The 11,955-nt window shown below is 35.5% G+C and overlaps 1 long non-coding RNA gene across 1 annotated transcript; it reads left to right on the top strand.

Annotated features, from left to right (window-relative positions):
• The first annotated feature begins 1,022 nt into the window (after positions 1-1,022).
• Positions 1,023-8,502, top strand: LOC128086000 (uncharacterized). The gene is made up of 4 exons (XR_008209195.1): positions 1,023-1,130; positions 6,522-6,601; positions 7,113-7,329; positions 8,000-8,502. It is a non-coding gene; the product is annotated as an uncharacterized LOC128086000 (long non-coding RNA).
• The last annotated feature ends 3,453 nt before the right edge of the window (positions 8,503-11,955 follow it).

Consider the following 11,955-nt stretch of genomic DNA (forward strand, 5'->3'; position numbering starts at 1 on the left):
TTATATTCCTAAGACTGCTGGTAAGCTGCATGGCTCTCTTGCTGTCTGTGTCTGTACATGTAAAAGCAACTAATTCTGTGTTAGTGGAAAGATGTGTTAGTGTAGATAGGTCACTCTGAAAGTAATGCCTCCTATTTTGTTTACATAGAAACTACAATAGATACAATGAGCACAATGACATTATTTGATTGAGCAAATTATCAACTACAAAACACTGGTTTTCAACATAGTTGCCACCATTAGCTGTGTATTTTTGATAGTGATGAACAAGTGTCTGAATGCCGTGCTCATAGAGATCTGCACCAGAGGAGGCGACCTGCTATCATAGTTGTCATTCCTGAAACACACCACCCACCATCTCACTGTGCTCTCATCCACTGTTTGGTCTCTGTAAGCATTCAGCAAGCATTGATAAATATCAGTAGGTACAATTTTTTCCACATGATAGGAATTAGATTCCATACTGTTGCTTCATACACACTTCCATGTCAGACGCCATTTTGTCAGACTGTCTCTCTGCTGCCATCTGTCACACAGCAACAAAATGTAATGGAATATTGGTAGGAACACGCATCCTCTACTACCATATCACCAATATCCACCTCTGATGTCATGGGCCAACATAAATAGGAAACACTGCTTTCAGAATAGCCCTGTACTTTCATTTTCTTGTTTCTTGATTTATTTTAAATGAAAAATTAGTATTATCTTTATAGGAGGCTTGAAATTGCTAGCCACTTGTACAATGCAAGTACTCTTCCCTCCAATTTCAATAGATCTAAAAAAATAAAAGAAAAAAATGGTGGCCACATCAAATTGTCTGCTTTTTTTTTTTTTTTTTTTTTTTTTTTTTTTTTTTTCTAGTTGCAAAAATTTTGAATACTGTCAGTGTGTGGAAACTGCTGAGTCACAGGCTGAACCACTGATTGAGCACCTGGGGAAAAGACCTGGTCAGCTCTGAGAGCACAGGTGAAAGCAATTTACCTGTGTGACTGGAAGGGGTGGAGCCTGGCTGCACCTCTCTTAGGTCTCATTTAAGGGCTGACTCTCCATAGGCAAGCTTTTTTTTCTGGAGATTCTTTTTGGTGAAGCTTTCTTTTGTAAACCAACCCTAGACTCTTCTGATACAGGTGAGCATCCTTTTCTTTTCATTTATAAAATTTTTTTGTTATGCTGCTTTTTCTGCTGTTGCACCTTTGTGTGATGATATCAATCTGGCTAATTGCTACATAATGTTGTTAAAATTCTTAGAATTCATGCACTGTATTTCTCAAAGATCCTCGAGAAAGTATTTGTTGGAAGCATTTCAATTTTAGTTTCTGTTTTCTTTTATTGTTTTTGTTATAGTACGCTTTTTCATGGGTTTTTCATCTCAGTTGTGCTGAAACTTGTATGACTTAAGTAAGAATAAAGACTTCCTGTGGACTTAAGAGCTGTTTTTTGCAACATTAATATGTATGTGTTCTATAGCTACTTACTAAGAAATTCCTTCTTACGTTAGCAAATTTGGAAAATACAGCTGATGAGGTAAAATGTATGGTTGTTGCCTTAGTTCTCTTTTATGTAATCCCTTATATTCTTCACCTGCCTCCCTTTCTGGAATTTAACTTTGACACAAGATACTGGTTTATAGCAGTATTTGGCAAAACAGTGTTAAGAGTAAAGTTAAGTGTAAGAGTTAACTTAAGAGTTAAGTTAAGTGTAAAGGAGATGTAATAAGAGACAAATAATTTGTGCTTATTCTTTTTATGCGTCTATCTGGTATTGCTTTTCTCATGTAAGTTGTTTGAGTGTCTCTCTAAGATGAAGGGTCGTGACAAATACTTAAAAATTAGATCTTACTCACCTGCCTTTAACATACAATTTGTTCATCAATCTTTCCAACAATACATGAAGGAATTAAATAATGTTTATATTATACACCTAGTTACAATACATTTATCATTCAGTTGGTCATTTGAATACGTGGTTCTATGGTAGAATGACCTATTTTTAACAGACTTAGATCAGATTATAAACCAACCTCTTGACTTGTTTCTTGGTTCGGTTAAGGAGTTTATAGAGTGGTTTTATTCTGTGAAGTCTTAAGTATTTGCAATCATCTCTTGTTTAGCAATATTAGAATATTCTCATGTTGTAACACAAGAAAGACAGAGCTGTTGGAGCAGGCCCAGAGAGGAAGGCCACAAGGGTGATCAGAGGGTGGGGCCACCTCTCCTGTGAAGATGGGCTGAGGGAGCTGGGCTTGTTTGACCTGCAGAAGAGAAGGCTCTGGGAAGACCTTAAGGTAACCTTTCAATACTTAAAAGGAGTTTATATCTTATATCTGTATTACTTAGAAGGAGCAAGGATACAGGTATTTTACATAATCTGATAGCAATAGGACGAGGGTGAATGGTTTTAAACTAAAAGAGGGGACGTTTAGACAGTTGTCCAGAGAAGCTATGGATGCCTGAACTCTGGAAGCCAATCTTATCTAGTGTTTGGCAAATGCTGTCCATGGCAGTAGGGTTGGAACAAGATGATCTTTGTGTTCCTTTCCAATCCAAGACATTCTATGACTTGACCTAGATCCATTACAATTTGTATAACAGAGTAAGAACTTTCCATTAGTCTTCTGTGATTTCTGTGCAAATTTTCCTTTTAACATATAGGTCAATGATGTGAAAACTCTTAACATTCAGTTTTGCATCTTGGATGAAAACCCACAATGATCTAATACCTTGTGCTGAAGTTAAATTACATTAATTTTTCAGTGTTATTCAATACCCACCAATGAATCTACAGTAGTATGTTATAAGTAATGGACTCTGATCCTCTCTTTTCAGTAATTACTGACAGTTTAAAATTCAGAACTAGCTACATACGCAGCAATGAATGCAGTTTTTGCTAAGCAGATTATAAATAGCAGCTTGTATTTTGTGCAAGAATAGGGAAATAGAAGCACCAAGAGATGAACAAAGTCAATGTTTTGAAGGACAAATAAGCAGTTAAGTAGATGAAAAACATGTCAGGCATGCACATTCAGAGTTGCTGGAGTGAACAGGTGCCTAACACACACCTCTGAAATCCTGCGGAGTAGTAAAGAGTATTTTTTGTAATAACGTAAAAGATTTCTCAGTGGACTTGATTCTTGTGTGTAAGTAAAGGACATGAAAATCTTTTTGATTCTACCAAACTATCATGCTGTATTCTATATTTCCATAATTAACAGTTTTATAATTTCAAAATGGCTGTGTGCCAATTTGATTTTAAGGACTCAGTTCTTTCTTCACTAGGTTTAGAAAGTAAATGAATGTATTAAATATTTGTTTTCACTACTTCTAAGTACTTTACTTAAATGAACTTAGAGAAAGTAATCTACAGTCATTTCAGATTTTATGGAGGTACAGCTGTTAGACTTGTTAACAGTCTGCCTCATTTTGCATCAGTGAATTAGTGCATTTTTCCATCCTTGTGTGTGAAAAATATGGCATGTCTATACCAGTGGTTCAAATGAGTCTATGATTATTCTGTCTGCCTGGGTGCACGCAACCAGATGGACCAAATGGTTTCACTAGATCAATATACCCTTGACTCTTAGATCTTGGAAATAATCTGCTTAGAAAATATGGATGCAGTATGCCAATACACTCGGTTTTGTGTGCAATACCTCTAAAATTCAGGAACAGCAGCAGAAGTTCAATAATAGACAAGAAAGAAACACCATAAAAAAGAAATAAGCAAATTCTGGAAGTATATGTAGCTTTCATTCATGATTGTTAATCATTCTGTTATGTAAGTTGTATTACATTTGTGGCCCTAAGCCAAGTCATGCTTGTTGCTGTCCATATTGTTTGATGTTACACTGACTGTGAAGATAAATTGTGCATGTAGTGCTAAATCCTACTGATGCATTCCTGTATTCCTTCTTCTGAAAATTTCTTTTTTGACTATATTCTGCAGGCTCCATTTGTTATAGTGATTGGAGAAATGCTTGATAGCCAAATTGGCACTTTCTTTGGATGGTGTCTGACTAACTTTTAGGGAATGCCTATCTGATCTGAAAGACATCTCAGCAATCTTCCTTGTGTGCCTTTCTGTCATGTGACATTCTCACAGTCAGTTGAAAGGACAGTTTTTTATCCAGCTTGTCTAATTCCATGCAGGGCTTCCTTGTAGGCAACATTTTTTTCTTCTTGTAGTACCTCGCCTCTATGTAATGTGCTTACTGGAATTACTGTCTTTAGCATCCTACTTCTGCTATGAGTAGGACTATTTTTGTCCTGGGGCAAATTTCTAGAGTATCAACTTGCAAATGTGCAGTTAAAAGATGAAGTTCTGTTGAAATATACGTGAATGACTTCTTTGCTTATCTAAGAGCTGCTGACACAATTTTTGGGATGTGTTCCCCATTTTTTCTAAATCGGGGAAGCTTGCTCAGGGATAACCCTGATGCACCCAGGCAAGCTGACTTCAGTGAGAACAAACCTTGGAAGTCTTTTTCAACCTTGGTGATTATATGGTTCTAAATTACAGTAAGAGAATGTGTTTTGTCACTCTGAGTATGCTTTGATATGTCACAAGTCATTTTTAGGTATGTGGCCTTGACATGTTTGTGCTTTGTGCTGCAGAGTGATTCCAGATAAGTCTGATATTACTCTGGATGGTGTAAAATTCTGTTTTCAGGGACCTGAGTTGAATGTTATTCTGTCAACTTGAATGTCTTGCATCAAGATTTTACCATTTTAACATTTCTACATACTTAAAATCTTCTGTGTGGAAGCAGCAAATGACCAATTCTTCACTACAGTCTTATTTAAGTACCTAGATGACCATGAACTCAAAGGGAATAACTAGCTTGTAGAAGTAAATGGGATCTCTTTCATTTCATCCTTATGATCCATTAGGAACTTTTCAACTTTACAAAGTACAAGGTGTTGGGCGCGTTTCTGCATGAGAGAACATTTCCTGAAGCCAAATAGTTTCCAGCACTTCCAGTTTGGCTTTTAATCTTGAACCAAACTTACCTCGGGGAGGGGGAGGAGGGAGGTGAAGAAAGTATTATATGACAGTTATTGCCAACTTTCTTCCCATCCACATCTGTCTGATGGTCCTAGTGTTTGTGGTTGTTTTCTTCCCTACCTTCACATCTCCAGCCCCCAAAATAGTCAATATATTATAATTTTATGAAGATAGTAAAGGTACAATCTGTTCATCAAAATGTGTTTAAAGGTAGATATACCACAGTCTCATATTACTATCAATATATTTACTGAGTGATTAGACTATTGTAATTGTTCTTCTTCTAAGAACATTCTTTCATATGAAAGGTTCCCTTTTGTACTGCAACAAATACAGGAATCCCAGCTTTACCTTTCAATACGTTTTGACCAACTTCAGTGTGGTTTGTTTTGCTTTTCATTCTCTTCAGTCTGTGTCCTTACACAACAGTTTCTCAGTCTCTGAGATGATAGTTATCTGGTAAGTTGTGTTTCTCACTTTGGAGATTGTCCACTTCTAACTTGAAAAATGTGAATCATGATTATATTTGGTCATACCTTTATTATATGCTTTAAAATGTAGTTGTCATTTCTTGATAATTATTTGACATCTGACTGTTCTGATATGTAAAAATAAGGTGAATAAAAAATACATTTAATCTTCAATTTAACACTTGGTATTAATAGACAATTTGAACTGCTCACAGATGGTTGTATCCTTGCAACCATCTTGAAATTTAGCCTTATCAGTTAAATCCTGTTGTAGTGCAGGGATACTATGCAGAGTGTTTATCCATGATTATCAAAGCAAGACTTCAGTGTGTTATTCCCTCTGCAAATACAGTGTAGTATGTTGATCAACAAATTATGTTAGAAGTATTGCAAAAAAGATGAAATGTGTTTTTTTTCACAATCTGGCCTACTGAATATAGTGTTCAAAGCCACAGGTATCTAAAGCATGATGATAGGAAGTCACATCAGGACATAAAACTTAGGTGAGAATTTTTATGTCCCATTATAGACTAGAAGTGGTTTAAGTTTAGTTCTGTAAGTAAAGGCTGAAGTAATTTATATGTTGTGGGCTCATAACTTACTTCATAATTCCTTCCTTTTTGAAGACAGGTTATACTTAGCCTGTGTCTTCTGTTTAGTAGAAATATTTATTACAAGGAATGCTCATGTGTTACTTCCAAAAGCATCATGTACTGAAATCAGGAGCAATCTCATTCCTACAGGAGATATTTTAGTGTACATAATGCATAAACATCTTGAAAATAAAAATCTCTTTTCTTGGAATGTGTAAAATTTTTGTGAGCACTTAGGAAAAAGTAGTATCAAAAGGCTGAGAACTATCTGATACTTGTAACTGGTGATGGTCTAGAATAACTTCCCTTGAGGCAAATGACAGACTAAGCTGGGTTTGAGATGGATCGTAAGTAGAAAGAGGATCATATGACATCTGTTCATGTGACAGCCAAAGGGCTGCAGTTATAAGTGGTATTTTTTAGACGTATCTATCTCAAGCTTCCACTTATAAAGGTGAAGTTTCCAGTGCTGATGAAGGGGCAGTGAACTGTGGATTTGGAGGAGTACATGGATTAGTTCTTGAAAAGCTGCTGGTAAGTATAAATGTGTTAAGTTTTGCTGAAGTGATGTGACTGATGCATCTGAAGGGATGAATTTAGATATTCTTGCTTTATGTCAGATTCCTTACGGGAATTTTGAAGTGTGACTTCTTGTTTTTCTAACTTGCACATGCTAAGTTGACTCATAGGTTTGCTTTTGGATTTCCCTTTTCTTTGGATCCTGGGAGATCCTGGGTCCTGCTGCTCTTCATCTTACTACTGCTAAATATAAATATATGCCATATATAAATGGTATGAATAAATTTTATATGGATTTCATATATTTTATTTATATAATTTTATATGGAGTGTATGTGTTATCTATAAAATTAAAATTTTGTTATAAATACATTTTTTACGGCATGGAAACAAAATATTTTTGTTAACAAGTATTTTGACTTTTTTTTTTTTTTTTTTACTATTCTCTTTTTATTCTGTCTTCCTTGATTCTGACAAGTTCATGGAGCTATAGAAAGGAAGAAGCTTTTTTTTCCCTTTATGCTAGATATCTGTAGTAGAAACGTGAAGTCACAGCTTGAAACAGTGATTGACCACCTGGTGGGAAGGCAGGGCCAATCCAGGGAGCTCAGATGCATGCAATGCCCCTGAGTGACAGGAATGGGTAAAGCCAGGATCCATCCCTTCCCAGACCTCATTTAAAGTTGGCAATGGAGCTGAGGGTATCTTGCTGGAGATCCTTGCCTACCTGAGGCCTTCCAAGGGTAAGCGAGTTTCCTCCTTTGTTTCTGCATCCACAGCTGCTGCATTTGGTTTTGTCCTCACTTGCTGTAGCCTAGAGCTTTGCCACCCTGCTATTATTAGTGTACTTTCCATCACATTATAGCATTACAACATCTAATAGAGGAAGCATTGGTGCAATTTTCAGTGTTCTTGCACTGCTGAAACAGTGTCAAACTCTTTCTTTGCAGTACCTTTAGAAATCTTAAACAGCACCAGGTAAGAATTGGAGCAGTTCCTACATTACAGAAGAAAAAGCACCAAGTAATCTCTATATACTAAGAAACCTGTTAATTTTTAGCAATTACAGAGGAATAGGGGCTTGCCATAAACAAATCAGTTGTATATCAATATGATAATTGTCTGTGTTTGTATATTTTATATGCAATTCAAAAATAATCAGCAAGTGAAAGTTAAATTTACTTTATTAAAAAAGTTAGTGACCAATCAGCTGATCATGCAGTTGTTGTGACTGCTTGGATGAAATCTGCTGGATCAATGCTAAGATTGCCAAACTTCCAACTGCTTAATGTTTGAAGTAGAATAAGTAGTATTTCCAATTCTAGTACCACTACTACATATTAGTCATTGTCTTGCAATAGTTGTAATTGATTTGCTGTGTTGCCTTACGTTTAGGCTTTTGTTTGTTTGTAGAGGTGGCACTGGCTGAGTGTGACAGACATCAGAGACAAGTTACAAGAATATTAAATTTGGTAGAGACAATTTTAAGATGTTAAATGTCTGAACCATTTTGAATGGACTTTGTTTTGCTGAGATTACATCAATGTTTGTTGGAAGTAAAATGTATCTTAGTGATATTCAGTAAATAAAGCTGCTTTTGTTCTAAGCTAAATGCTTTTATGAGCATTGGAGCCAAACTCACCAACTTATGAAGGGGCAGCACTGGTTCATGTGATTAAATCATGCAAGGTTATCTGTATTTTTCTTACAAATGTATCTGCAGCTGAATGTGATTTCTTATTCAAAAACTGAGAAATAAAGGAAAAAGACATTTGAAATAATGGTTTTCATAATTAATGCTATTTTTGACTTAGTACTAGTTACCTGTGGCCTGGCCTCAACTCCATCACTTTCAAAACTGAGGTTTTTTTCTCTGCACCATGCAGGGAAAGGTGGTAGTTCATCTTTAGGAAACGTGTGGATTTGTATCACATCTAATTGTGAATTAGATGTGATAAGTTCCTCTTGTACTTTCTTTTTATCTGTGCCACTTAACTTGCTATGACCTTAGGCAGGTAACTTCACCTTTCGCATTCCTTGACTTTGTCAAGAATGAAAAGGATTCTCCCAAGGTGATAAATAGTTTAATTAACTTCTGTAAAGTACCATCAGTTTACCAAGAATAGTTTGAATTAAGTTTGCTTATTTTCAGAGAGGTTTCAAGAGGCATTGCATGGATCTGAATTTACTTGCTAATTATTTTCATACAGCTCTGCTGAGACCCACAGTTCAGGAAAAACACAGCTGTTTTCTCTTCCTTTGTTTGTCCATGTGTTACATGTTTTCCCTATATTTTCTAGCCCTGAGGAATTCTTAAATGGTGTCTTATTCTACGTAATTGTTGCTGGCACTAAACTGCATTTTGTTAAAATGTATTTTGTGTGTGATATATGTAGGAAGAATGTTGTTGATTTTGATGCACTCTTATTTATTATACTGAGCTGGTTAATTTTTTGTAATAACAGAAGCATAGGTTTATTGAACTTGTTGAGTAAGCTTTTATTACTGTTTTAGTGTCTTACCATTTTCTCTCTTGAGTTTTAATTATGAAATTTTAGAATACGCATCAAGTAGGAAAAGTGCTGTCATATCAGTCTGTAGTTTTATGTGCTTAATGAGATATGGAAACCAGGAAACTCCATCAGTGTTCTGTGCTGTTTTTCATTTAGCCTTTATTTTGAATGTAACCTTTCAGTATATTATGATTGTCCTTTTAGTTTAATTTTTTAAAATATCTATTTTAGATATGCAAACAATCATTTACCATTAATGTTATTTTAATCATGTAAATGCTCTACAAATATATTTGTAGAGAGCTTTTCTGACTTTTCTGCATTGTTTTTGGAGACTGGTCAATTTTTTACCTCATTCTCAAGATTTGTGAACATGCATTTGCTTTGTTAAGATGTTGGCTGTCCTCCTGTCCAAAATCAGGTCATATAATAGCAAGAGTTGGCAATACTGCGAAGTGTGATACATTCTGAAGTTGGAAAATTTCAAGGTTTTCCTCTCTCCTTTTAAGATCTGTTTATTAATTGGATAGAAAGCATTTTGGCCAGAGTTCATCATTTGGGTGAACTAAACAATTAGATGTGGGGTCTCAGTGCTGATTGTGTATTTTCAAATGGCAAGTTTGCATTTCTCATTAAGATAAAAACTTGGATGTTAATGCATGACAAATGGATTGCTAATACAAGCAGTAATAAATCAGTAATAGCTGATAGTGGATCAAGAATTTATGGGGGAAATAATGCAGTGCAATATAATTCACATTTCAGAGAAAAAAGCTGTCTGATCAAATGTATTTGTGTATATATGTAGGTAGGTCCATCCAGTCTATTTCATATATGTCAGTATATTTGCATCTATGTGGCTCATGTTAATAGAGCAATTACTTTCTGTTATCTGTATGAAGATACAGAGTAGTCCAGGTCTTTAAATATTACTTGACCTGTATTCTTATCTTCCTTCTGGGGATCTAAAAGTATTTGACAGTTTTCAAGATTCTTGTGTTCTGAGTACATTCAGGTACTGCCAAGGCACCTAACAGCACTTTGGATGATTTAATTACTTTTCCTGCTGCTCAGTTATGCCAGCATTGTAATTGATCTTGTTAGAGATTCCATAAAATTTCCCAAATCATGCTCAGTATAACTGAGCAGAATCTCTTCTGAGCTTTTGGTATAAAAATACTGGCATGGGGACAGAGTATCACTATCTAAAAAGTAGTTCTTATGGAATTCCTCAGATCATGAATTCAATGGACATAATGTTCATATCGCTTCTCCAAGGTGTGGCTTAAAGAACAAGACAAGGGGTATTTAATGTGGGAGAACTGAATAATACAGAGCACTTGGCATGTATAATAGGCTTCCCCTATTTAAAAAGAAAAAAAATAAAACACAATCTGAATACTATTCCATAAAATGTATTCAGATTTTAAACAAAAAAATCTAATTCTTTTAGTTAAAAAATGACTGTTCAAGTGTGAGTAGATAACTGTTGAATTATAGGCCTGAATTTTGTTAAGAATTCAAAGCGTTAAGTTGAAAATATGAAATCTTATATCCCTGTTATGCTTAAGTACAATGCTTCTGAGAATATCCATGCGGATGTGGAGTTGTTTTCCTCTATTGATGAAATATATTTTCTGGTAATCCTCCAAATAAGGGAGCAGCATGAACAGGAGGCTGCTACTCATTCCCTTGTTCCATGAAGGTCATCTCTCACTTGAGCTTTGTTTTCAGTTGAACTGGAGCTGAAACACGTGATGATCATACCTAGAGATCCATTTACAACTTGGGTTATTTGTTGGAGTTTTACAGTATGTAAAAGTTCCTGAAATGTTTAAGCAGCAGCTACTGTTACTTACTGTCCATCAAGTCAGAGATTATGAAATGTAAAGGTAGCTGAAAATAAGGGTTGTTTCATCTATAAGTGAAGCTTAGTTTGCATACAAGATGAAGTGAATAGCTTTCAACTCTAATTAGTGCATGAACTTAGCAAATAGATGACTTCCAACCTCTAAAGTTCCTTTGAAAGCTGAATTGTTGAAAGTTCCTTTCTGAATATATTTCTAAGTGAGCTCTTGCTGCTTGCTTCATACAAACCTACAGTTCTATATAGGGTAAATGAAGCAGAAGGCAGGTTGCATTTATCCTATGACAAGATGAAAAGCTGATTACGCAGATGAGTGCAGATGAAGTGGAAACCTCTCAGAGATTAGGTTTTGCTCTCAGTGTGCCCTACATTGCAGCCTGACATAATCGTTTCATGTTGGTTGCTTTCTGTGAGCTCTGTCTTGATGTAGACCACATGCTTGCAAAAAGGGAAGTTACTAACAAAGTAATTGTTAATCTCTGTCTGAAAATACTAGACACCAGAAGGGAAAGCTTTACTTTCAGCCAGGGTTTTTTCCATTCCTTAGGCTGCAAACATATCTTGATATGCAGAATACAAGCTCACATTTTCTTATGGGCAATCAGCTGATGGTCAGAAAAGTTCAGATAAAAAGGAGAAAACTAAATTGAAGATTTCAAATGGATTCATTTTGGTGCTGCAATTGACCTTAAGTGACAAAGGTCTCAAGACACCCAGAGTGTTAAATAGAGGTGGATAATTTCTCCACCTCCACCTTAATTTAATAAAATTGAATAACACATTTTATAAAAGGTGCAGTGAGCTAAGTAAAGCATTTATTAAAATGTACTGCGTATATTAACGAGCTCAGGAGAACCAAGTGGGACACTTTTAGCTGGCTCTAAGTTACTGTGCGAAGAGGTATTTCTTGTGATGCTTCAGTATTGGAAATGATCTTAAACCCCAATGGGAATCAGAATGCACATTTTTTTTCCAGTTGTGTCTGTTAG

The sequence above is a fragment of the Tympanuchus pallidicinctus genome, unplaced genomic scaffold, assembly GCF_026119805.1.
Source record: "Tympanuchus pallidicinctus isolate F22 unplaced genomic scaffold, pur_lepc_1.0 scaffold3, whole genome shotgun sequence".
NCBI lineage: Eukaryota > Metazoa > Chordata > Aves > Galliformes > Phasianidae > Tympanuchus > Tympanuchus pallidicinctus.